At 41.4% G+C, this 27,820-nt stretch overlaps 1 protein-coding gene across 2 annotated transcripts in view; it reads left to right on the plus strand.

The window, feature by feature from the left end:
• RNF128 (ring finger protein 128) overlaps window positions 1-27,820 on the plus strand; it is a 98,449-nt gene that overhangs the window by 11,027 nt on the left and 59,602 nt on the right. The window lies entirely within an intron of this gene.

Here is a 27,820-nt window from a genome sequence, read left to right on the forward strand (position 1 = left end):
GTCACTGAAACAGTGTTGTGGCTTCACTTCCTGGCCCGGGAATTTCCACATGCCCTGGGCCTGGCCAAAAAAAAAAAATTTAGGAGTTCCTGCTGTGGCATAACAGGATATGGGACTCGGGTTTGATCCCCAGCCCGGCACAGTGGGTTAAGGATCTGGTGTTGTGGCAGCTGTGGCTTAGGTTACAACTGAGGCTTGGACCTGATCCCCAGCCCAGGAACTCCATATGCAAGAAAATATTCTGGGAATATTTATTAATCTAAGAATACTTTGTAAGAGTCTAAACATATGCTTTTTGTTTTTTGATATATTCTTTTATTTTATTTTTAAAATTTTATTTTTTTATATAACGATTTTTACTTTTTTCCATTATAGCTGGTTTACAGTGTTCTGTCAATTTTCTGCTGTACAGCATGGTGACCCAGTTACTCATACATGTATAGATTCTTTTTTCTCACATTATCAGGCTCCATCATAAGTGACCAGACATAGTTCCCAGGGCTACACAGCAGGATCTCATTGCTAATCCATTCCAAAGGCAATAGTCTGCATCTATTAACCCCAAGAACCCCATCCATGCCTCTCCCTACCCTGCCCCTTGGCAACCACAAGTCTGTTTTCAAAGTCAATGAGTTTCTTTTCTGTGGAAAGGTTCATTTGTGCCATATATTAGGTTCCAGATATAAGTGATATCATATGGTATTTGTCTTTCTCTTTCTGACTTACTTCACTCAGGATGAGTCTCTAGTTCCATCCATGTTGCTGAAAATGGCATTAGTTTGTTCTTTTTTATGGCTGAGTAGTATTCCATTGTGTATCTATACCACATCTTCCTAATCCAATCATCTGTTGTGGACATTTGGGTTGTTTCCATGTCTTGGCTACTGTGAATAGAGCTGCAACGAACATGCGGGTGCATGTGTCTTTTTCAAGGAAAGTTTTGTCCCGATGTGGGCCCAAGAGTGGGATTGCTGGGTCATATGGTAGTTCTATGTATAGATTTCTAAGGTACCTCCATACCGTTCTCCATAGTGGTTGTACCAGCTTCCATTCCCACCAACAGCGTAGGAGGGTTCCCTTTTCTCCACACCCCCTCCAGCATTTGTTATTTGTGGACTTGTTAATGATGGCCATTCTGACTGGTGTGAGGTGGTATCTCATGGTAGCTTTGATTTGCATTTCTCTAATAATCAGGGATGTTGAGCAGTTTTTCATGTGCTTGTTGGCCATCTGTACATCTTCCATGGAGAAATGTCTGTCAGGTCTTTTGCCCATTTTTCCATTGGGTGGTTGGCTTTTTTGCTGTTGAGTTGTGTAAGTTGCTTGTATATTCTAGAGATTAGGCCCTTGTCAGTTGCATCATTTGAAACTATTTTCTCCCATTCTGTAAGTTGTCTTTTTGTTTTCTTTTTGGTTTCCTTGGCTGTGCAAAACTTGTCAGTTTGTTTAGGACCCATTGGTTTATTTTTGCTTTTATTTCTGTTGCTTTGGGAGACTGAACTGAGAAAACATTTTTTCTTTTCTTAACTTTTATTCTATTCCTCTTCAACTTTTAATATTTTATTTATTATGAATTGCTGCTATTACATTGATTTTCCCCCAAATTACTGATAAGTGCAAGGAAAGAATGTGCACACATACGTGTGTGTGTGTTTAAGTACAGAGAAATGCCCAAATGGGATTGCAGAAAATAAAATAGTTCCTCTTAAGTACCCTCTCCCTCTCTTTTCAGCATCCTTGGTTTCAAAGTCCTCTTACCCCAACTTACCCCATCTACCCCTCTTCCGTCTCTCAAGCCTACCTTCCCTAGAAAGCAAGGACTTTGTGTACATCAATTATATCCATTTCCATCTAAACTTGCAAGTCCTATTTAGGTCATTGTTTGACATGCTGGAGCTACTTTGATAAAGTATCCCAGGGTAACTTCACTTTCTGTACCTAGAAACAGTGTGACAAACAAAGAAACCAGATGATAATATCAGGACCTTTGATAGAACTGCAGAGCAGTAAATTGGGGGAAATCGTATTTCAGGGCATCTTTATCACAACGTATAAGCAACAACCTACTCCACATAATGTTTTAGATTTTTAGATGTTTGTCATATTTCTATGCAATTTTCCCCTTTTTTTGACTACACCCATGGCATATGGAAGATCCCAGGCAATGCCACAGAGGTAAGCTGGATCATTAACTTACTACGCCACAACAGGCACCCCATCCACATCTTTCGATAATCTATATAATCGTGTGATCTTCGAATGACTTCACCATTCCATGATTGTGGTCCGATGTGGTTAAATAAATTAGTCTCAGACAGTAATCAATTGGCATCTCCTCAATGGAAAGTACGACTAAAAGGAAATGAAAATTTGCTTAATAATCCATTTGCTTTCAATTTCTGTTTTAAATGACTGTCTCTGCATTATTATTCCTAGTATGTGGAGCTCTTCCTTTTCTTTCAGTCTTGCACAGAATTCCTATTAAAATCTGTTTTTCCTTGCCCTTGGGAAGGCAACTGTTAACGGTAAATATTCTATTAGCTATGTGCTGCCCATTCTTCTAAATGTAATTAAACATTTCGACAATCCATGAGGTACAAAATGTTAGTATCCCCACTTTATATATAGGGAAACTGAGACTTAGAAAGATGATAGCGAAGAACTCAAAGATCAGCAGTGAGAGTATAAACAGGAGAGCTCCAGGGTAGGCAATCAGAAAGTGGGATATTTCTGTCATGATTTCAGAAGTTGAACAGGAGTTCCCGTCGTGGTGCAGTGGTTAACGAATCTGACTAGGAACCAGGAGGTTGCAGGTTCGATCCATGGCCTTGCTCAGTGGGTTAAGGAACCAGTGTTGCCATGAGCTGTGGTGTGGGTCGCAGACGCAGCTCAGATCCCGCATTGCTGTGGCTCTGGTGTAGGCCAGTGGCTACGGATCCAATTCAACCCGTAGCCTGGGAATCTCCATATGCCACAGAAGCGGCCCTAGAAAAGGCAAAAAAACAAACAAACAAAAAAAGAAGTTGAACAGATCAGGATGATAATAATGTCCAGAGGACGGCTGAGGCAATGGGGTGACTATAGTGGAACAGAGACAAAGGTCCCTAGAGTTGAATAATAATGAGGCCTGAGTGTTGGATGACGGAAGAACTTAGGGTGGAGAGAGTGATAATGTGATCCAAATGACGAAGTCTTCATATACGTGGGGAAATGACTAGGAGGTTGGCCCATGACCAAACAGGAAAGGAAGGCATAGAAGGTGATAAAACCAAGGACCATGAAGCCTCTTGACTGCCATGATTCTCCAAGAAACAGGTTTTACTCATGAAGGCAGGGGAAAGTGGTCTGGAAACAACCATATGGGAGTAGGGAGACTCTTACAGCCCTGAAATATGTGCAGTACAGAAGGATGAGCTGCCTCTCCTAAAGTAACTCAAGGAGAAGTGGTGTCCTCTGGAGTAAGATGGATCAGAGACCATAAGGAAATATTAGAAGCTTCAGTATTATCCTCAGTGAAGAGGAAGTGAAGGACTCTTACCAGGTAAGCATGGGTCATGCAACCAGAGATCTAGAAGACCCAGTGGAAACTTTGGGGGAAAGAGAGGTGGAAGAAGAAAGTAATGGACGGTACAGAGAGGGGAGCACAGAAATGAAGATTAAACAGGAGTTCCCATCGTGGCTCAGTGGTTAAGAAATCCGACTAGGAACCATGAGGTTGCGGGTTCGATCCCTGGCCTTGCTCAGTGGGTTGAGGATCTGGCATTGCCGTGAGCTGGGGTGGAGGTCGTAGATGCAGCTCAGATCCCGTGTTGCTGTGTCTCTGGTGTAGGCCGGCAGCTACAGCTCCGATTCGACCCCTAGCCTGGGAACCTCTATAGCCCGCGGGAGCAGCCCAAGAAATGGCAAAAAAAAGAAAAAAAGAAAAGAAATGAAGATTAAACAAATGAGCTTCCATTTGGGGCAATAACTAAGGATGACATGACCATGAGATCAGGAAGCATTAGTGTGAAGGTTTCAAACCACATTTTGGAATAAAGCTGTCTCAGACAAATAGAGGACTAGGTTTGCCAGTGTAGAAGGCTGGCAGTGTAGATAAAACATAAGACAATTAGTCACACAAGAGAGCAGGCATTCTTGCAGGAGCTGAGAAGGGTAGAGATGAATAGGTTGGAGATGAAAATATGAAAGAATTTAGATTTGTGGGGTCCTAGAGCTGTAGCTGTAGATCACAAGGGGGAAAGAGGGCCATGTTAAAGTTTGGCCAGGAAGGGGGGAAATACACTGGAAGGTAATAGGTGTTGAATGACCCCGATACAAAATTAACCAGCCCTAAATCTCCGCATGGAACTTCTTTAAAGTCATTTTTTTTTTTTTTTTTAGGCATGGGAATATATTTTTTATTTTTAAATTTATTTATTTTGATTTGGATGTTACAAGGATAACTGGAAGATGTTTCATAAAAATATGAAACCCTTATAAAGAATGAGTACAGGACAAAGTTCTTTGGGGCCATTTTAATAAATCAAATGTTCTGGGAAATGATCTGTTTGCTATGACTAATGCTAATTACCTATCTCTACATTCAGGAGGCTTTTAGTAAAAACTGGTAGAAACCTAGTCAAGGCCTTAGGATGTCAAAATTGCAATGATTAAATGCCTGGATGTTCTGCATTCCAGAATTGAATTAAATCCAATCGACATTTACTTGTGTATATTTTTAGCTTTTAAATGGAAATGTAAATTGAGTTCTTCTCCTCAAAGCAGTCAATTCAGTGGAGGAGGCTGAGGAGGAGGAGTGGAGAATTAGTCAAATAGGATGTTGACATTATATCTGAGCTCCAAAAAAAAATGCCCGCATGGACCAACTAACCATTTGTCAAACTTATTTTCCACTGATTATTTTTATTAACCTTATAGACGAGAGAACATGCATCTAAAGACTCAGTAACTTGTGTGTGGTTACGATTAGCTGCAGTTGGAGGCTACAGTGGTCAATTCTGAGAAATTCAGTCCTATTCCAACCATACAGGCGAATGTTCTTAGAGAATTAGTCTTGTCAAAAAGCCAGGATATGCAAAAAGGCTGTATTTACCAAAGGGCTTTGTGGAGAATTCTTGGAACAGAACGCAGATGGAGAGAGGGGTAGGTTGCATTTTGGCTAAAGGAAGATGTGTGGTTTCTCTGACCATTTCACAAAGAACGCATGCTTTCTCCCCCGGAAAACTGTAGCCCTTTGGCTGAACAAGGGAAGCTTAAAGAAGCCCTAAAGAGAAATACTAGGGTTCTAACCTGATGCATATTACCACAGGACACCTCAACCACCTGGGATCCTAGGGGTGAGGTTAAACACTAGGGCACAAATTCCCCGGGGTGCTATTTGTTCTTGTTTACATATCCATAGCCTGAGCCTAGGGATAGCTCTGCAGTGACTAAGAGGTAAGCACTTAGGGAGGGCAAGCTCTAGCTTACAATTGGGAATAAAAGAAGACAGAAAAAATGTGGGGTTTGGAGTTCCTGCTGTGGCACAGTGGGTTAAGAATCTGACTGCAGAGGCTCGGGTTGCTATGGAGGCATGGGCTTGATCCACGGCCTAGCACAGTGGGTTAAAGGATCCAGCCTTGCTGCAGCTGCAGCAGAGGTTGCACCTGCTGCTCAGATTGAATACCTGGCCTGGGAACTTCCATATGCCACGGGTGCGGCTGTTTTAAAAAATAAATAAAATTAAATTAAAATAAAATGTGAGGTTTTCCTTTCCCTTTCATCTAAAAAGCAAGGGTTTGCTTATTCATTCAACAAATATTTGCTGAGGGCCAATGATTTGTCCTATCGTCCCAAGTTTTCCATTTCACAGGTCTCTCTCTCAGCCTTCAAGAATACAACATGGGTTCTATGAGAAGCAGTGGCATGTGTAGTGATTTAGGGTATGGGCTTTTAGGGATACAGATCTGGATTTGAATACGAGAATCTACTATTTGTTTTCCAGCTGAGTATTTTTTTTTCTCTTTTTTGCCATGGTGTGCAGTGATTAGATGTGAGATCTCAGTTCCCAGTTCAGGGATTGAACCCGGGCCGCAATGGTAAAAGAGCCGAGTCCTAACCACTAGACCACCAGGGAACTCCCATTAACTGTGTGATCTTGAACAAGTTATTTAACTTCTCTGAATTCCAGTCTTCTCATCTGCGTCATCTCATCTGTAAAACGGGAAAACTATTTTTGAGTACTATTACTGGGTGATTGTAAGGATAGAATGAGATAACACATGTAGAGCACTTAGCACGATGCTGATTCTATAGCAGACAAAAAATGGTAGTAGTCGGAGTTCCCATTGTGGCTCAGTGGAAACGAAACCGACTAGTATCCATGAGGATGCAGGTTCGATCCCTGGCCTCGCTCAGGGGGTTAAGGATCTGGTATTGCTGTGAGCTGTGGTGTAGGTTACAGATGCGACTCAGATCCCGAGTTGCTGTGGCTGTGGTGTAGGCTGGTAGCTACAGTTTGGATTCGACCTCTAGCCTGGGAACCTCCATATGCCATAGGTGAGGGCCTAAAAAGAAAAAAAATTTTGTTTTAAATGGTGGTAGTAGTAGGATGATGATGACTAAGTACTTCCACTTCTCCCTTTATTCTCCCTCTTCTTTGCTTATCCATTTCCTTCTCACTTTAAAATCTTGGACAAAATTTATGTCCTAGGAAGTTCCTGTTGTGGCAGAAACGAACCCAACTAGGATCCGTGAGGAGGCAGGTTCAATCCCTGGCCTCCCTCAGTGGGTTAAGGATCCAGCGTTGCCATGAGCTGTGGTATAGGTCACAGATGTGGCTCGGATATAGCATTACTGTGGCTGTGGTGTAGGCTGGCAGCTCCAATTCAACCCTTAGCCTGGGAACTTCCATATGTCGCAGGTGTGGCCCTATTTAAAAAAAAAAAAAAAAAAAAAGGCTATAAGGTCATTGAGTCCCTGTTTAAAAGGCACATGGTCCTGGGAGAGGTAACATCTTAACCTTCACAACGGATACCACAGCAAGGATTGATTCATTGATAGTGAGCGGAGTGCAAAATAGCAGATAGGATGAAGTGTGTGACCAGGAAGCTGTACTAGACAGTGGAGATCCAGGGACCTTGTTTTGTGCATCTCAGTAGAGCACTTAGCACAGTGACCGACTAACACTGGGCCCTCAGTGATGAATGAATGAATAAATGAATGAATGAATGTGGCTGAAAAGGAGAGCATGTGATCTCGCAAACAAGTATTACCTACTTCACAATTCTACCTCCAGCCCAACAGAGTGTGGTAATACCAGAAATATTGGGGTTCGCCAGCTTAATGACAGCCTTGCTGGCTATTGGCTATTAACATGTTCTTTTTATCTCCATTGCCTCTCCCCGAAGCTATGTGGTGTCTCACCTTCAGCTGGCAGTCAGGGACATGACTTCTTTGTTAGGCTGCTTCTATATAAAGCTCTGGCAATAGGCACTGCCTAGATTACGACCAGTGATTCACACACCTACACAGAGTGCCTATGCCCACACGGGGTCATGGAGTGAAGGAAGCAGATTCCAATTCAGGTCTGGTTTCACCGCACAGTAGTGTGGAATTAAAATTCCTCTTTTCACTTTTTTATATCATGGATTGAAGATGCAGGGCTCTGCATCATACCAGGTGAACTGGGGTAGAATAAAAGGAAAATCTCATTAATTCTCACCAGTGTTTAAATTAAAAACCTGGGGTTGACGCTTAGAGAGAGGAGTGGGGAGATGATTAGCTGCCTTCAGAGAATAGAAACCCTTTTTATGCAGTACATAAAAGCAACTATTTTCCTGCAAACAATCTTTGCCTGTTCATTAAAGGATCTCCAGCAGCGCTTCTCTTCAGCATGATTTTAGCACCAGTTCATTGATGTTCTTGTATGACCTGAAAATAATAAAGCTGCATTTTGTATTTTGTTAAAATTTTAACAGGAAGGCCTGTCTGACAGGAAATGTCTGAACCATGCAAGGGCATTTTTAAGCCTATTTTTCAGACATATGCGGTAATGTAATCAAAGCTAATGAAATATAGAAATCTGCTTCAAAGAACAATGTAAATGATTTAAATTAACAGTCCAATTGCTTTTATGTAAATGAATACTTCCTAAAGCACTAGAAAAATTGTGGGTTTTTTTGTGCAAGGTAACTATTCGCAGTGCAGAGCTTATACACATTGTAAATTTTCTTTCATCATAGTATGAGTCTTAGCCCTCCTCCAAAATAATGAAATATCACTATAGTCTACAATTCCAATTATAGAATTTGCCAACTTCAAGCAAATCTGATTTAGTAAAGTTTTATTCTGTTTGCAAAATAATTTCATAATGAAAGTAGAATACACTTTTCTTTATTCTGTATGCTTTGGCTATACTTTTGGCACTGAAAAACGTTAAATAAAAAGAATATCTATTTTGTTCCTTTGTGAACATTGATTAAACTATTGGATATCCTGTGAGTACTTCTCTGAAGAAACCAATATCCATGGCCCATTGATCCTCATTCTGAAAATAATTAAAATATTAGCAAAGTGGTAAATACTGACAGTATGTGTCTTCTCTAAGCAGTAATACCTTACAAATCTGGTACTGTAGCCTTCCATTTGAAGGACCTATGGAGTTCCCAGTGTGGTGCAGCAGAAACGAATCTGACTAGTATCCATGAGGATGTGGGTTCAATCCCTGGCCTCGCTCAGTGGGTTAAGGATCCAACGTTGCCGTGAGCTGTGGTGTAGGTTGCAGACGTGGCTCAGATCCCTCAGATGCTGTGGCTGTGGCTGTGGCTGTGGCTGTGGCTGTGGCATAGGCCGGAAGCTGTAGCTGTGATGTGACCCTTAGCCTGGGAATTTTCCGTGGCCCTACAAAGCAAAAGAAAGAAAGAAAGAAAGAAAGAAAGAAAGAAAGAAAGAAAGAAAGAAAGAAAGAAAGAAAGAAAAGAAAGGGACCTGTGCCTTTAACCTATATTTTAAAAACATGCAGTTGTGGGAGTTCCCATCAGGGCTCAGAGGTTAGTGAACCCGACTAGCATCTATGAGTACGTGGGTTTGATCCCTGGCTTTGCTCAGTGGGTTAAGGATCCTACGTTGCTATGAGCTGTAGTGTAGGTCACAGACATGGCTTGAATCCTGCGTTGCTGTGGCTCTGGCGTAGGCCAGCCACTTCAGCTCCAATTGGACCCCTAGCCTGGGAACCTCCATATGCCACAGGTACAGCCCTAAAAAGACAAAAGACAAAACAAAAACATGCTGTTGTGGTATTATATGGGCTTTTTTTCCTGATATTTATTTGGGACATTTTCATGCTATGACTTCTTATGGGAATATTTCCACTTCTTTATAGTAAGATCTTTACGATGGCATATATTTTTAAAATATCTTCTCAGAATTCCCATCGTGGGGTCAGCGGAAATGAATCTGACTAGTATCCTTGAGGACACAGGTTCCACCCCTGGCCTCGCTCAGTGGGTTCAGGGTCTGGTATTGCCGTGAGCTATGGTATAGGTCGCAGACGCAGCTTGGATCTGGCTTTGCTGTGGCTGTGGGGTAGGCCGGTGGCTACAGCTTCGATTCAACCCCTAGCCTGGGAACCTCCATAGGCTTGGGGTGAGGCCCTAAAAAGACAAAAAAAATTAAAATTAAAATATCTTCTCAAGTCACATATCCTATTTGCACTTTAGAGAAAGAAAATATTACTCAGAGTACAAGGGTAATTCAAGACTTCTTTGCCTTCAGCAAAACAGAATGGCAAAAACAAACAAAACCCTATTATCCTAAATATACCTTCAGATAAATTTACTTACTGCACAGATTGTAATATTCTGATTTCGGAGAGACTAATCAGTAAAGTCCCATGTTCTACTGAAATATGAAAAAATAATCTAAATTCCTTTGATACGTTTGTTTTTCTGTCCTTGAGCCAGTTTCACGCTTGTCATTGACATACCACTAACATTCATAACAAAAGGAAAGCAGTGAAGACTAATACACACCAAAGGCGAATTTCTAGTGCTCCAATCATTATTTTGCACCTGGTTTTATTTATTTCATTAATGGTGTAAGTAATTGGGTGTTTCAGAAAACTCAGAGAACAATGATTTCATTGAGGGCATTGACTTAAGGAAGTCCAGAAGAATCTCTGGATTTTTGTCTAGTTTTGTTGATTTTCTTCTTCTGAAGCTATAGGCAGGAACATGTGGCCAACTAAAACGTGGCTGTGTGTATAATTTACACAACCAAAGTGTATATATTCCCATTTGACTATAAGGAAGTTGTAGGGAAGATATTTGCTGAATATTTGTTACTTTACCATAGAGGATGTTAAAAAATATTTTGATCCAAGAAAAACATGGAAATAATTTTTGTGAAAGAAAACACTGAACCTAAATCCCCATTCTTCTGCATAAGCCAAACACTCTCTTAATTTATAGGAACACCTGCTGATTTATAGGATTTGGTCTCAAAACCCTTGGAATGGGGGCGAGATTAAGTAGAGATGCATCTTTGCAAACCCTGCAAAAATTTGGAATTAAAACCCACCTCTTCACAGATCTCTTATGGCAGAATTATTTAGTAGGTTTGCATAATAACATAATAATTACATAAAACATAATAATGGTAGAAATATTCAATTGGTTTATGGAGAGATTACCTGACTATCTTGCTTCATAAAACACAGAAGAGTCCCAAGCACATAACAAACTTTTTTGTTTCTTTGGGCCTAGATAACACTTCATATCTTCCTTTTGAAACTGAGCCAGACTATGCCAGAAAGAGTCATGAATCTATACTTAGGATTCATTCATCGCATGTAATAGTTACAGTAGAATTCCTTTTCTCAACCCAATGTACAATCAGATGACACAGCATTTTTCTGTTCTGATCTTATAAAAGAAAGGCCCAGCAGAGGGCACGTTGAGCATTTTTATGGCTAATCCAAACAAACACCTTGGCACTTGTCTCAAGGATTTTTAAAGAGTAATGTGCTACATTGGTATCTGAAGTAAAATTTACAATTTTTTTTTTTTTTGGCTGCGCCCACGGTATGTGAAAGTTCCCAGGCCAGGAATTGAACCAGCACCACAGCAGCAACCTGAGCCGCTGCAGTGACAATGCCGCATCCTTAACCTGCTGCCCCACAGGAGAACTTGTCAATGTCTTTTGACATCATATGGCAACTCTTTCAATGAGGAGAATACCAAGATACTCAGTCAAGTTCAGCCAAATAGATTTAAATAAAACAAAAATCAATCTAATTGATTACTTTAAAACCAAGCACCTTGAAGATGTGAATAAATTCCCGGAATGCATAAGACCAGTGAGTTCATAGATCCTCTTTGGTGGTTACATGCTCATGGAAGTAATGTGATACACAGAATATAAATATGCTAAATTATGCCCTTAATTTAATTATCAGAAAGCAGTTAGTCCATTGGCAGTGTTTAAATCTCAGGCTAACTTCCTTGATCACTCAAGCTACTTCAGAGTTACCTCTCGTGGGTCTGAAGGGAATGTCTGCATAAAACATAAGATGAAAATGTGCTGAAAAATGCATTTCAAAGCCAAATCCAAGTGTCTTTGATAATCTGCTCTTTTGTATTATCTACATGACTGCTTCCAGTCTACCAGTATTTGTAGCTGAGATCTGACTCAATTCTTTTTTAGGGAACTAATAGACAACAGCCCTGAGAAAACTACACCTTCAATATGATTGTGCTGTGTACCTAGATTTAAGCAGAAAGTGAAAACCAACCCAAAAAAATTAAAAAGTTGATTTCGATATCGGAAGTAGAGAGCCAGGAAAGCAAGCATATTGTTTATATTTTAAGAATATAATCCTTCTAATAAGGGAAAGATGATCAGTGCTTTGGTAAATGACAACTGCTTTAAGCATGAAGGCCCTCTATTCCTAAATATGTGACAAACTGCAAGGAACCAGAAAACTACTTATTGCAAGACACAAGTTCCCTTACATTTTCTGCCACATTTTTCTGCCTACACATCTAAAACGTTACTCGACTCAGTTATTTATTTTCCCCTCGAGTGGCATTGAAAATTCTGCTCTTCCCTTTGCCACAGTATCACATGTGTTTACATGACACCAAAATAAATAAAAGATACTAGCTGAACAAGGCAACTGAATATTTCACTTTTAACCAATTGTTTTGGTATTATGTAGGTAATGACTATATCCTAATACCTATTCATCTGTATCTGTGTTCCAAAGTTGCTTTCTGCACTTGAAACAATTCTTCTTATTTGCAAGTACCAGCCCTGTCTTCTGCTATTATATATAATAATTGAAATGATAAATATGTAGGGTTTTTTTAGATAAAAATTCAAGGGGATTTCAACTAATCCCTTGGTTAAACCCAATACAAAATAAGACATTTATGGATAAAGTAGAATTCATCTAAAGAGGGGGTTTGGGGAGTTCCCTGGTGGCCCAGCAGTTAAGGATCTGGCACCGCAGGTGGAGGAGTTCCCAGCTGGGGTAACTGCTGTGGCATGGGTTTGATCCCTGACCAGGGAATGTCTTCACATTTCAGGGCAGGTGCACCCCTACCCAATTTTTTAAAATAAATACAAATATATTTAAATAAATAAAGAGTGGATTCTTAGGCTGGGGTCCTTGGAGATGCAGGGAGAGGTCACCCAAGGTCTTTAGGCAGCTGAAGTATACTTGAAGTTAGTATATGTGGTCAATTTTTTAAAAATCAAGTAAATCTTATTCTGAAGGTCAAGAGCCATGCTGTCCAAGAAAATATTCTGCAGTGGAGTTCCCATCATGGTTCAATGAAAATTAATCTGACTAGTATCCATGAGAATGCGAGTTCGATCCCTGGTCTTGCTCAGTGGGTTAAGGATCCGGCATTGCTGTGGCTGTTGTGTAGGCTGGTGGCTACAGCTCTGATTTGACCCCTAGCCTGGGAACATCCATATGCCATGGGTGTGGCCCAGAAAGACAAAAAAAAAAAAAAAAAAAAAAAAAAAAAAAAAAAAAAAAGAACATTCTGTGCTGATACAAACTTCTATCTCTGTGCTGTCCAACACACAGCCACAAGGCTCCTGTGACTATTGAGCACTTGAAATATGGCTAATGTGCCTGAAGAACTTAATTTGTATGTATGTGTGTCTTTTTGCTTTTTCTAGGGCCACTCCCGAGGCACATGGAGGTTCCTGGGCTAGGGGTCTAATTGGAGCTACAGCTGTCGGCCACAGCAATGCAGGATCCGAGCCACATCTGCAACCGACACCACGGCTGATGGCAATGCTGGATCCTCAACCCAATGAGCAAGGCCAGGGATCGAACCCGCAACTTCATGGTTCCTAGTCGGATTCGTTAACCCCTGCGCCATGACGGGAACACCGATTTTTCATTTAATTTAATAATATTTAAATAACATATTTAATTATAGAAAATATTAATGCTATTTAATTATAAATAGCCACATGAGGTTACTGACTACCATACTGAACAGTAGAGCAGTAGATGAGCATCATCACAGGGTCGCAGTATAAATGTCACAAAGTCCATAAAGCTCCTTGAAATTGTGCACCTAACTGTGTGTTCATGTATTCTGCACACAGGTTTCATCACATTTTCGGAAGTAATTCTGACTCCAAAAAGATTAAGAACCATGATAGCAGAACAGAAGTAATTGCCCCTATTTGGGCTCTATGCCTCCTAACAACATCGTTAGAACATGAAACACAGTAGCTTTTACTGTTTTTAAAATTTTTTTTTATGTTATGGAGTTCCCATTGTGGTTCAGTAGGTTAAGGACCCGACATTGTCTCTGGGAGGATGAGGGTTTGATCCCTGGCCTCGCTCAGTGGGTTAAGGATCCAGCATTGCCATGAGCTATGCTGTAGGTCACAGACGCGGCTTGGGTCTGGCATTGCTGTGGCTGTGGTGTAGGCCAGCAGCTGCAGCTCCAATTCAACCCCTGGCCAGGGAAGTTTCATATGCCACAGGTGTGGCCATAAAAAGGGGGAAAAGAAAGAAAAAGAAAGAAGGAAGGAAGGAAGGAAGGAAAGAGAAAGAAAGAAAGAAAGAAAGAGGGGAGGAGGGAGGAAGGGAAAGAAAGAAAGAAAAAAGAAAGAGGGGGGGAGGAAGGAAGGGAAAGAAAGAAAGAAAGAAAGAAAGAAAGAAAGAAAGAAAGAAAGAAAGAGAAGGGAACTGTATGTTATAAGAAAACATCCAAATTCCTTCGCAAAAAAAAAAAAAAAAAAAATGGCCAAAATAATTTCCTGGAGTCAAACCCAAGTAATGTACTGTACTATACTGCAACCAACACATACTCTTCTTTTTAAAAAAAGCACAGGGAACTATACCTAGTCACTTGTGATGGAACATGATGGAGAATAATGTCAGAAAAAGAATATATATATATATACACACATATATATATATATATATGACTGGGTCACTTTGCTGTACAGTAGAAATTGACAGAACGCTGTAAATCAACTATAATGGAAAAAATAAAAATCTGAAAAAAAATAAAAACCTCTTTTGAGAAAATTGTAGATTCACATGCAATTGTATGAAACAGAGACCCCATTTACCATTTACCCTGTTTCGCCGAACGGTATCACCTTATATAACTACAGTACTCACATCTAAGAAATTGACGTTAATACAAGCCACCCACCCTATTTAGATTTTTACGAGCCTTACATGCACTCACTTGCATGTTCTCTGCAATTTTATCACATGTGTGGTTTCATGTGACGACTGCCCCAGTCACGTTTCAGACAATTCCATCACATTGCTCCCTCATGTGGCCCTTTAACAGTCACAGACACCTCCACCCCATACCTTCTCCTTAACTTGGGACAACCACTAATTTGTTCTTCGCTGCTACAATTTTTCATCTCCAAGACATTATAAAATGGGATCCTACTGTATATAATTTGGGGGGATTGGCTGTTTTCACTCAGCATAAGTCTCTGGTGATCCATCCAGATTGTTGCATATATTTGTAGTTCATTCCTTTTAATTGCTGAGCAGGACTCCATGGAATAGATGTATCATAATTTGTTCACCATTCACCTATTGAAGAACATCTGGGTTGTTTCCAGGTTTTGGCAATTATGAATGAAGCCACTATAAACATTTGTATACAGGTTTTACTGAACATAATTTTTCATTTATCCGAGATAAAGGCCCGTGACTGATATTGCTGAGTCATAGGGTAGTTACATATTTCATTTTATAAGGAAGTGCTAGGCTGTTTTCTAAGTTGGCTGTACCATTTTACATTCTCGCCGACAATGTATGTGCATATGTGATCCAGTTTCTCCACATTCTCACCATCATTTGGTGTGATCACCTTTTTCAGCCCTTCTAATAGGTATGACATGATATCACATTGTGGTTTAGTTAGCATTTCCCTCATGGCTAATAATGTTGGACATCTTTTCATGTGCTTACTTACCGTCTGTCTATCCTCTCTGGTGAAATATCTGCTCTTGGCCCAGAAAAAAAGCATCCCAAATAGGAATGTGTTCTTTTTACATAGGAATGTGAATATATTACAGTGGATAATACAGTTTTACGAACGAAAGAAATGCTTTTCAACCAGGATTTTTTTTTATTGGCTATCTGCTAAGACAGAAGCCATAACATTAACTCTTACCCCGGTGAAGATGTTTCTGTAGAGAACCAGGAAAATAGAATCCAGGAACCACATTTGGCTTTTTGATAACTTGCCCATAAAAGAGAATTGAGAGAAACAAATGAATGGAGAGATAAGAGAGCCTTAGGTAAGTATTAGATTCAGTCATCACAGGAACGCATTTTCTAGCAAGCACGGGTAATGCATGTATTTTATATCCTCGGTATGCTATTGCTATACTTATATATATGTCATTTGTTGCCTTGTTTTATGAGTCACAGTTGTATACTCACCCAGATAGAGAACAGTCTACTTCAGCTCAGGCAGGACAGCAGCATTACCTGTAGGTAGAACTATTACTCTCTTCCGGAAGGAGCTTGAATCAAAAACTTGCAATGACCATCCACTGCCTAACAAATCAAGACCAAATTCCTCAATACATTATTCAAGGTCAAAAAAGCCCTAACCTACCTCTTCTGCCCTGTCTTCTGCTACTCCTGCTTTTATGCTCTAAACAAACTGAAAAAAACGTTCCCAAAATCCACTCTGCTCTTTCCTGACTCTGAGCTTTTGTTCCTGCTCTGTCCTTTGCTGAAATATCTTCTCTCACCATACATACCTGCGAAAATCCTACCTATCCCTCAAGGCCTGGCTCAGACAGACGTTACTTTCCCCTTGAAATCACCCCTAATTCCTTAAGTCAAAAGCAAACATTCCTGCCTCAGTGGTCACACAGGACTTTGTACCCTCTCCCAGCACCCATCTCTCTGACCACTCTTGCATTTAAGTGGCATGCCAGCGCAATAACAGGTATGAAGCTCACATTCATTTTACGAAGTGAAAGAAGTCAGACACAAGAAGCAACATACAGTGTGATTCCATGTATGTGACATCCTAGAAAAGGCAAAACCATAGGGACAGAAAACAGATGAAGGGGTTAAGGGGGGGAGGCTTTGACTATAAAGGCATAGTATGTAGAATCTGGGGGGGGCGATGAATGTTTTATATCTTGATCGTGGTAGAGGCTACATGACTATGTATTTGTCGAAACTTACCGAACTGTACACTAAAAAAAAAAAAAAAAAAAAAAAAAAAAAAAAGTTTACTGTATGTAAATTATACCTCTACGAAAACAGTGGAAAATTTTCATACCAGCTGGCCAGGAAACTAACCAGTCCACCAGTCAGTTCTTGCCATCTATATACTTGCTTTTCTCTAATGTACTCTAATGAGCCAGGCTAAAAGCTGAGGCTACAAAGAAGAAATGTACACCGTCCCTTCCCTCAGGGAGCTCAGTCTCTGGTAGAGGAGACATGAAAGTAAATAAATGCAGCATAACACGGCAGATACTCTATATAATACAGGTATATGTCAGACACAATGCCGGTATAAAGGGGAAAGCGGTCAGATGGACCTAGATTGTTCAGGACCTAGTGCTCCAAGCTTAGAAATTTCTGTTCTATTCAATACACAATGAGAAGTGACATAATTGTAGCCATGTCTTAGAACGTACACTATAGCAGTAATATGAAGGATGACAGAGTGGGAGAGAAACTAAAAGCAGGGCGATCAATTAGAAGGCTATTTGCAATAGACTAAGAGAAAATTAACATCGCTTCATTTCTTCCTTAGTACGCAATTGAAATTAGACTAGGCTTTCAACGAAAGCTTCTATTGCTTATGATCTAGATGAACACAGGCAAAAACAAAGACAGGGCTCACCAATTTTTCCTTGGTACAATTTATCCCCAGTAGACTAAGATACTTAATGGAGGGACCCTGTTGCAATTATCAGAAGACTTTGTAGATGTTAGAAGCTCTAAAAATGTTTACTCTTCTAATGAATAAAGAACGGGTGGATTTTCTTTTAAATCCCCGAAACTACAAAAGAGAAAATGATAAGTCCTGTATGCCTAGTGATGATTATCACTTACCATTTTGTACGTCAGACAGCCCAGAGGGTCAAGGTTAGTAAAAATGTTTTCCTAAATGTGTATGCTGACTGCAGGGATCAGGTGGGATTAGTCTAGCACATTTTTTAACCAGGAAAGTCTGGTTGTTCACTGCTACGTGACACGACTTGCAGTGACAGGGCTAAGAGTCTGGGTGGTTTTTCTTTTTTTTTTTTTTTTCTTTTTAAAAAAAAGCTGGAAAACAGCAGGCTTTGTAAATCCACTTTGTTCCAGTATACTACTCTTGAGCAATTGACTATCACTTTGGTCTTGGATCTTGAAACCTCTGCTGAAAATGCCTTATGTAGGGCAAAACTGAAAGCACTGATATAAGATAGCCTGGTTCTTGGAATGTGTGTGCACAAAAGTTTTCATCCTGCCTGGAATCCAAACAAACAGAAGGTCCTAAGACCAGCAGGGTGCTGGGCCCTAAACGCCTTGTAGAGCCCACATGTATGCTCTCATCCGGTCTCTAAACACCTCACCCATCACCACCTAAGCAGAATGAAGACGTTTATTGAATAGGTGGGATTATTGAAGGTAAACTTGACGAACCTCTTCTTCAAACAAACAGGAGCTTTAAGCTTTCAATTTCTGCTCGCTCGCTCTCTCTTTTTTCCCCACAGAAAGCAAACACCGCTGAGCCACTTCATTGCTTCTGGTTAAAAGGCTTTTTGTGGCTCCAGAGTTGACAACATCCAGAATATTAAGCAGTCACTGACTTCTGGGTCCAAACTAGTTTGCTCTGAAGCACATGGAGTATACTGATACCATCTACAGCCAACGTTACACAGAGACGACTTAGAAAAAAGTGTCACTGGCCCCTGTTACCTAGAAGACTGTGAGCTAAGGGAGAAGTGACTCTGTGGATTCCTGGGTGTCCTGTGGTTCAATGGACCTAGGCATTTTTTTTCCTTTCCATTTGTGTTTTTCCTCGTTAAGGTTCCTATGTTTTCTACTGCATGATTCGTGGTAAAGTCAAACCAAAGTAATTGTTTGTCGCCATCAAATTGAAAGCCTTTTTGTTGAAGGCCTGTTTATCCCTTGCCTGTTTCCTGTGACCAGCACAGTCATGACACTTATCTAATTCTGGTGTGACAGAACTTAATTACTGAGTGGGAAGCCGGCTGATTTCAGTTGTCTCAACTATGTGCTAGTACCTAGTCACTTATTGCCAGATATTTGTTTACTCCCAGTTATTGATCGATTTTGCACCCTGGCCAGCTGCGACTAATCCTAATGCATATAGTTGGCAGCTGTGAATTTTTGACTTTGCCCCTTGGAATACAAAGGCTGCCTTTACCCACACTCAGGCTGACTTAACTTCGAAAGGGCAAGCTTTGGCCTCAGTAAGTGATTATGATTATGCTCTTCAATATAACTATGCTTATCCTTAAACTGCTTTTCAGAAGCCCTGGCTTTACTAGGAATTATCAAAGTCAGCTCCTATTGAAAAGGAATTCCAGGGAGTTCCCGTTGTGGCACAGCAGAAACGAATCTGACTAGGAACCATGAGGTTGCGGGTTCGATCCCTGGCCTTACTCAGTAGGTTAAGGATCTGGTGTTGCCGTGAGCTTGGGGGTAGGTCCCAGATGCGGCTTGGATCCCTCATTGCTGTGGCTCTGGCGTAGGCCCCCGGCTGTGGCTCCGATTGGACCTCTAGCCTGGGAACTTCCATATGCTGCAAGTGCGGCCCTTAAAAAAAAGAAAAGAAATGAAAAGGAATTCCATTCTTTCTGCAGGTTAAAAAACAAAAAACTCCTGCTGTATAGCACTGGGAACTATGTTTAGTCACTTTTTTTTTTTTTTGGTCTTTTTTGTCTTTTTAGGGCTGCACCCACAGCATATGGAGGTTCCCAGGCTAGGGGTCGAATCGGAGCTGTAGCCACTGGCCTACACCACAGCCACAGCAACGCCAGATCCGAGCCGCATCTGCAACCTACACCACAGCTCACGGCAATGCTGGATCTTTAACCCGCTGAGTGAGGCCAGGGACGGAACCCAGGTCCTCATGGATCCTAGTCGGGTTCGTTAACCACTGAGCCACAACAGGAACTCCATGTCTAGTCATTTATGATGGAGCATGATAATGTGAGAAAAAGAATGTATATATGTATGTGTGACTGGGTCACCTTGCTGTACAGTAGAATATTGACTGAACACTTTAAACCAGCTATGATGGAAAAAATAAAAATCATTTAAAAAAAAAACCCTTACTGCCCATGTGCATTTTAAAGAACTTAACCCCTCCCTAATTTTAGTAAACTGATCTTGTCCCTGCCTGCCAGGCCTACTCCCTTTCTACAGCAATTCTGTCATTTGTCCTCGACAATGGCAAAATCATAGATATTTATTTTAGATACACTAGCTGATTTGGTAGGCTTGAATCTGAAGGAACACGAAGTGGTTCAAAATATATCTACACGCCTTTTCATTCTGAGTATCCCTATACTGTAGCTGAGAAACAAGAAAGAGAAACTTCCTCGGTGTCACATAACCAGTCAACGGCAAAGTTAAAAATAACAACAGAGACTAGAACAGGGGAGTCCTGTGGATCTCGTCTACTGAGCAGCACAAATGGATTGAAAGTAAACGTCAAATATGTGGCTGTATCTGTAGGGCACAATTCATTAAAAACATATTTTTCTCACGCTTTCCCCAAGCAATTGTTTTTCTTTCCTTTTTAAATGTTTTAATTATAGTTGATTGACAATATCCTGTCAATTTCTGCTGTATAGCAAAGTGACACAGTCACACATATATGTACCTTCTTTTTGCTCAGGCTATCTTCCATCATGATCTATCCTAGGTGATTGGATATAGTTCCCTGTGCTGTATCGTAGGACCTCCTTGTTTATCCATTCTAAATGGAATAGTTTGCATCTACCCACCCCCGAATCCCAGTCCTTTCCACTCCCTCCTCCCTCCCCCTTGGCAACCACAAGTTTTGTTTCTTCATGTCTGTGAGTCTGTTTCTGTTCTGTAGATAGGTTCATTTGTGCCATATTTTATTTTATTTTATTTTATTTTATTTTATTTTATTTATTTTATTTATTTTATTTTATTTTATTTTATTTTATTTTATTTTATTTTATTTTATTTTTGTCTTTTTGCCTTTTCTAGGGCCGCTCCCATGGCACATGGAGGTTCCCAGGCTAGGGGTCTGATCGGAGCTGTAGCCACCAGCCTACACCAGAGCCACAGCAACACGGGATCTGAGCCGCGTCTGCAACCTACACCACAGCTCACGGCAACGCCAGATCCTTAACCCATTGAGCAAGGCCAGGGATTGAACCCGCAACCTCATGGTTCCTAGTCAGATTTGTTAACCACTGAGCCACGACGGGAACTCCTGTGCCATAATTTAGATTCCACATATAAGTAATATCATATGGTATTTGTCTTTCTCTTTCACACAGAAATCTCTTGTGGTCACAGATTTAATGCTTTGGAAGTCTTCACCTTACTAGAAGCCGGAGAGAGGGAGGGAGAGAGAGAGAGAGAGAGAGGGACTGCATGAGAAGAGATGAGTTTCCCAAGTAGGTCATCCTGATACCACGGTGGAGGGCAAAAATCACTCATGTCTATCATTCCCTCCAAGCACCTCCACTGTCCAACTTTCCCCAGGAACCATTGCTGCCCCCATATCGTGGGCCCTTCCCCACTTATCCCCACTTATTGCTAAAAAGCAATCTGAGATCCCCTCAATCATTTCCCCAAACTCAAGAAAGATTCCCCCAGTAGCAATCAAGCTGACACAATTCAGCTCAAATGTTCCACATTGTCCGCTATCTGTACAATTCCTTTCTGTGCCAGTTTTCATCAGTGGACAGAAAATATCTTTTCCACGCATCACATTTGTTCAGGCATTCCTCTCCACACACAGCATGAGAGCGAGTGTGTAAACTGAAGAGTAGACATTTATAAATGATGATGAAACCACTGGCCTAAGTGTACTTTCATAATCTCTGTTATCTAGGATTTCTGAGGTTGCTCAGCAAGAAATCAGATGAGGAGGTTCTTAGTAGGTTAAAGGTGTTACTGGATCTGGCTGAAAAACACCAAATCTTGCCACTGTATAGTGGCATATGATATCCTCACTATGTTGTGCAAAAGCAGTACAGCAGATGAAAACAGCATAGAATTTGGAGTCAAATATACGCCCATGTGAATTCCAGTTCTGCCACTTACTAGCTGTGTGAACTTTGGCAAGATACTTTACCTTTCTGAGCCTCATTTTCCTTCTGAAAATAATAGGATTTTATTACTTTGGTAAGAGTCAGATGATCTAATTAACACATGTAAAGTGGCACATAGTAAGTTCTCAATAAATGTAAGTTTCCTTCCTACTTATTTTTTCTTTCTTTTTTTTTTTTTTATCACACCCTTCAGCATGTGGAAGTTCCCAGGTCAGGGATTGAACCCGAGCCACAGCAGCAACCTGAGCTGGGAACTCCTCCACCTACCTCTCCTTTTTTTTTTTTTTTTTTTGGTTTTTTAGGGCCACACCTGAGGCATATGGAAGTTCCAAGGCTTGGGGTTGAATCAGAGTTGCAGCTGCCAGCCTACACCACAGCCGCAGCAACACTGGATCTGAGCCACATCTGTGACCTACACCACAGCTCACGGCAACGCCGGATCCTTAATGCACTGAGAAGGGTCAGGGATCGAACCCATGTCTTCATGGATACTAGTTGAGTTTGTTACCAATGAGCCATGATGGGAATGCCAACCTACCTCTACTTTTGAAGATGGTGTTATATGGAGTGGAAAGTTTCTTAAGGAGAAGAGTGTAGTTTTGTACCAAGACTTGGAGTCAAATTCCAATCCTATCATTCGGTTATTCCCTAATGGGTGAGCTGAGCAAGTTACTTAACCTGAGTGTGCATTTCTTCTTCTGTAAGATGTAGCATATAATACGTATCTCATGGGTATAAGGAGCCCTAGCAGTCTCTCGATGGCAGCTTTTACTGTTATGGGTGTGAGAAGACTGTTCTGTTTCAGATATAGCACACTGTTGTTAAAACCCTCTCTGAAATTCTGTCTTTTCTTTGATTGCATCGAAGTTTTGTTTAAAAAAAAAAATCCCCTGAGCGTTCCCTTTGTGGCTCAGTGGGCTAAGAACCCAACTAGTATCCATGAGGACGCAGGTTCGATGCCTGGCCTTGCTCAGTAGGTTAAAGATCTGATGTTGCCGTGAGCTGTGGTGTAGGTTGCAGATGTGGCTTGGATCTGGTGTTTCTGTGGCTCTGTTCGCAGGCTGGCAGCTGCAGCTCCAATCGGACCCCTAGCCTGGGAAACTCCATGTGCCTCGGGTGTGGCCCTAAAAAGCCTAAAAAAAAACAAAAACAAAAACACAACCCACTTGAGCTGGCTGAGGTTTACTTGCATGTATTCACAAGTGGTGTTATATTACTTGAAAGTATGCTGCAGCATCACATTTTGGGCTTTTTGTTTTGTTTTGTTGGGCTGCTCACTCTCTTCACACCACCATCATCTTCTTGCTATCTGTATGGCAACTGCCTAGAGAGGAAATGTGTTGCCATCTATTCTCTACACCTATATTGTTGAGCTGTGTGGCCACAGCATTGCTTTGATGCCAGGACACTAGTTGTCCCAGATGGGGCTTTGCCATTTATTCAATGGTAAGAAGCCAGATGTGGTATCTCATTTCCCGCAGACATATTAAACGCAGAATACTACCGTCCATCTCGGCACCGCTACAGAAACTTAGTGTGATCAGAAATTAAATCAGCCACAGTGATACCCTGCTGTTGCTTGGGCAGGATGCTGCTCTGTTTGCCGGTTCATCATTAGATAGTGCACCGCTCAGAATGGCTTTCAGTCAGTGTTGCTGATACAAATAATTTGGCAGGGCTAGACTTTGTGGTAAGATTTGAGGAATTCAAAAAGGCTCCTGGCCCAAATATATCTCCGTGATTGGTCACAGTGCCTGAAATGGATGCAAGAAACATTTCACATGAACTTTCTTGGGTAAAAGGCAATGTTAGAATGCGAATGGCGCTCCCCAGAGAGAAGATATTGGCTATTAGTATATTGAAGAGTGTTGGAATCCTGATTCTGTTACTAGCTACATGAGTTTTGGGGGTTGCTAATTCTTTCCGAGCTAGTTTCCTTTTCTGAAAATGGGGATCATAACAGATGGCGGTGAGAATTTAAGGAGATAACGCACGTAACGAGTATAGCAAATGCTCAATGAACAATAGCTGTTATTAGCCCTCACGACAGTAGGACCCCCAAAGGAATACATCTAGGGCTGGTCAATTTGGTTTGAGGGTCAGGAATAAGGTGAAGTCTGGTACAGGGAAACTGCTCAAAGCAAACGTCCTGGTGGGGTGGCGATAATGCAGTCAGGGAGTAGGATGGAAACTCTGGGGAGCAGGGGTTGGACGAGTTGGGTGGGAGAAAGAGGAAAGATGGAAACAAAATCACACCGCATTTATATGAATGTTCCAACAAGAAAAGTGCAGTACTCCTCAGGATGCAGTTTGCTTTGTGGGGCAGTAAGTTCTGACACTGGGAGTGTTCAAGCAGAGGCTGGGTGCTGGCTACCAGTCAGGAACACTCTAGTCTAGCCCGAGGCTTCTCAGACTTATATGTGCAGACAAGTCACCTGTTCAGATGACTTGTTAAGATGCAGACTCTGATTCAGCAGGGCTGGGTGGAACCTGAGATTCTTCATTTCTCCTGAGCTTGCTGATGAGGTTGATGCCTCAATCAACAGATCTTATTCTTAGTAGCAAGGCTCTGTTGCGGCTTGAAGGGAAGTCACGGCGAGACAGAGGGATATGATTAGGGAAAGCCAGAGAGTTACCCAGACACGTCTCCATAAAGTGGGGGGACTCTAATGCAGTCACAATCTAGGGTCTGGTTCTTAGCCTTGTAAGCTTTGAAATTTGATTGGTAGTATAAACAGAGCCTGGACTCCTGGGGATTGACTCACACTTAACCAAATTCACAAGAGACCAATATATAAGCCAGAATGCCAATTGATTAATTTATAATGAGAAGTATAACTTCCAAGTGGAACAGACACTAGTGTTTGCTGATCAGCGCATTATCTCCCTGTAGGCATATTTACATGAGGAGCTAAATGATAATAAGAAGGTTGCTTGGTGAGGATGGACTCAGAGCAAGGGGAGTTCCTAAGATGATTTTAATAGTCATGTCATCAAGCTCTGACACTCTGATACCTCCGTCTCCACCACAGGGCTAGGCTTCCACCCTTCCCAGTCTCTCTGCTCTTGTCTCACCCTCATACAATCCAGATGATCTATGTAAGCCTAGGTCTGATAACATCAATCACTTGATCCACTGACTTCGCTATACATTCACAGTCTAAACTCATCATTCGAAACAGTTTAAAATATAGAGAAAAGTTGAAAAATATCATCCGTGTGGACCTATATACCCACCATCTAGATTCAACAATTGTTATCCTGGGAGTTCCCTGGTAGTCCAGTGGTTAAGATTCAGCACTTTCACCAATGCAGCAGAGGTTCAATCCCTGATCTGGGAACTAAGATCCCACGTGAAGCTGCTGCATGCTGCGGCCAAAAAAGACCAAAACCAAAAAGCAATTTTCATTTTGTCATATGCATATTATGCACTGAGCCCACACTCTTTTTTGGGGGGGTGCTTTTTAGGGCCATACCTGAGGCATATGGAAGTTCCCAGGCTAGGGGTTGAATCAGAGTTGCAGCTGCTGGCCTACACCACAGCCGAAGCAACGCACGTCTGTGACCTATAGCTCACAGCAACACCAGATCCTCAACCCACTGAGCAAGGCCTGGGATTCGAACCCACAACCTCATAGATCCTAGTCGGGTTTTTAACCCACTGAGCCACGAAGGGAATTCCTGAGCCCACATTCTTTAACATAGTTTTCTAAACTGTTCATGTTCTGGCACAACCCATTTCACTCCCCTTGGCTCCCCCTCTTTAACTTATATCCCAGATATACCTAACTACTGAATATTAGTTCCCGAATGTTCCCTGATGGTCTCATGTAATTTACTATTGCCTATGCCTGAATATCCTCTCTCTCTCTCTCTCTCTTTTTTTCCCTTCAGCTACACCTATGGCATATGGAAGTTCGGGCCAGGGATTGAATCCCACCTTCAGCTGCGACCTATGCTACAGCTAAAGCAATGTCAGATCCTTAACCCACTGAGCCGGGCCGGGGAGTGAACCTGCACTGCTGCAGAGACAATTCCGGCTCTTCACCCGCTGTGACACAGCAGGAACTCCCACTCTCTCTTTTCTTGATTACCTCTATTTGTTCTTAAAGACTCAGCCATGCCTGTGTTGCCATAGCACCATATACTCTTCTCAGTGATAATACGCATTACCCTGGACTGTTAGTTATTTTTGTCTCTCTGACTCTCCTACTAAACCGTGAACTCCTTGAGGGCAGGGACTCTTTCACTGGTGTCTGCCTACCTGCACCTCTCGAATGTCTTGCACTCAGGAAGGGTTCAGGAATCAGAAAATTCAACTGCCTTCCAGAACAGTTCTGCCTAGTTACATCATGGGTACCTTGAAGTCAACATGTCTAAACTGAACTCATTTCTCCTCCTACCCACTCTAGACTTTGAAAACCCTCCTCCTAATTAAATGCCATCCAGTCTTCTAAGCCAAAACCCTCAGAGTAATAACCCCTGACTCTTCCCTGTCATTCATCCTCTGAACAAGTCCTGTTGATTCCATCTCCAAAATACTCTTACCCATCTGTCCATTTCTCTTTATCTCCACTACCTATCTAGTGCAAGCCACCTTCGTTTCCCACCTAGAGCACTGCCAAGAATTCTTTAGCTGGGCTCCCTGCTTCTACTTTGTCTCCTCCAATCTATTTTCCACAGATAAGCCATAATGATCACTAAAATTCAGATCAGATTACATTACTCCCTTAAACCCTGGTTATATTACTTCTTGCCTCTGGATCAAGTCCAAACTCCCTAGCTTTCCCCAAAGGACTTTCAAGAACTGACCCCTTTTTACCTCTATAACTTTATCGCTTGTACTCTGGGTTCCAAACACGTTGTGTTTATAGAGCCTGTGGTACCTGTTGTTTCTCAACATTTTCAGTTTCATGCCCCAATGCCTTTTCTTGTATTGTTCTCTGCCTAGAAAGGCTAATGCGCTCCAACTCAGCCCAGGTGTAACCTCCTCTGGGAAGTTTTTTCTTACTGCCCAGTCTGGGTTAGTTTCTCTTCTCCATCACCCACTTCTGGCCCATGCATATCATAGCGCTTCCACTGTATACATACAGCACTCTATACATATTACAGTTATCAGTTTGCTTGTTTGTCATATCGAAGGTGATTTATGAGCTTTTTGAGAGCAGAGTTAATGCCTTATTTTTTTAATCCCAATGCTTAGACCATGATTGGCATATAGTAGATTGCAATGTCTTTAAGAAAAGAATGAATGCATATGAACAAATGTCTCTCTAAAAATCCTTTTTTTTTTTTTTTCCTGATGGCATGGGATGGGGATGGGGCATGTGGAAATTCTCAGATGGAAGCCACACCACAGCAACCACCTGAGCCACTGCAGTAACAAGGCCAGATCCTTAACCTGCTGTGCCACAAGGGAACTCCAAAAATTGTACACTTCAAGTAAGGAGACATTTTTAAATTTAATTTAATTTTTTATTTTAAAGTAAGGAGAAATCTTATGCAATAGTGCCATGAGTGAATTGTCAAGGCAAGTCAGACTCTTTTTAGTTAGTGGGAAATGGGAAAAGATTAAGTAGTTAAGGTCATGAGTGGTGCAGACATATCCTTTTGGGCAAATCTGGTTTGCGGAAGATGGAAGAAAAGCAGCTTAGTTTTGAGGAGTATGAAAACGGTAATTCTTTTTTGAGGGCTAAGATTACTGTTAGAAGGGGCATCTGATGCAGTATATTTAGCATGAGGTAAGGCAAGAAGTAAATATACAGGTATGACCCTTGTTTGGAGAAAGAAAGGAAAAAGGTTAAAAAAAAAAAAAAGTAACGTGCTCTTCCTGCTCTTCCCTCCCCTCCCAGAGAATTAGTAAACAGCCTGCCTAAGCACCACCCACCTACCCAAATTCTCTTGACTGCAACTCTGACCTTTCGGATCTGTGCTTTTTAGAAGTACTTTCGCACTCTGGCACCCTAAACCTGAAAGGCCCTGTAGGCAAACGTTAGGAGGGACAAATAGATTCTTGCAATTTAAAACG

Source organism: Sus scrofa, chromosome X (genome assembly GCF_054392235.1).
Source record: "Sus scrofa isolate SSC_HxYL_T2T_F1_AM1 chromosome X, Sscrofa_HxYL_maternal_Yorkshire_Landrace_v2.0, whole genome shotgun sequence".
Taxonomy (NCBI): domain Eukaryota; kingdom Metazoa; phylum Chordata; class Mammalia; order Artiodactyla; family Suidae; genus Sus; species Sus scrofa.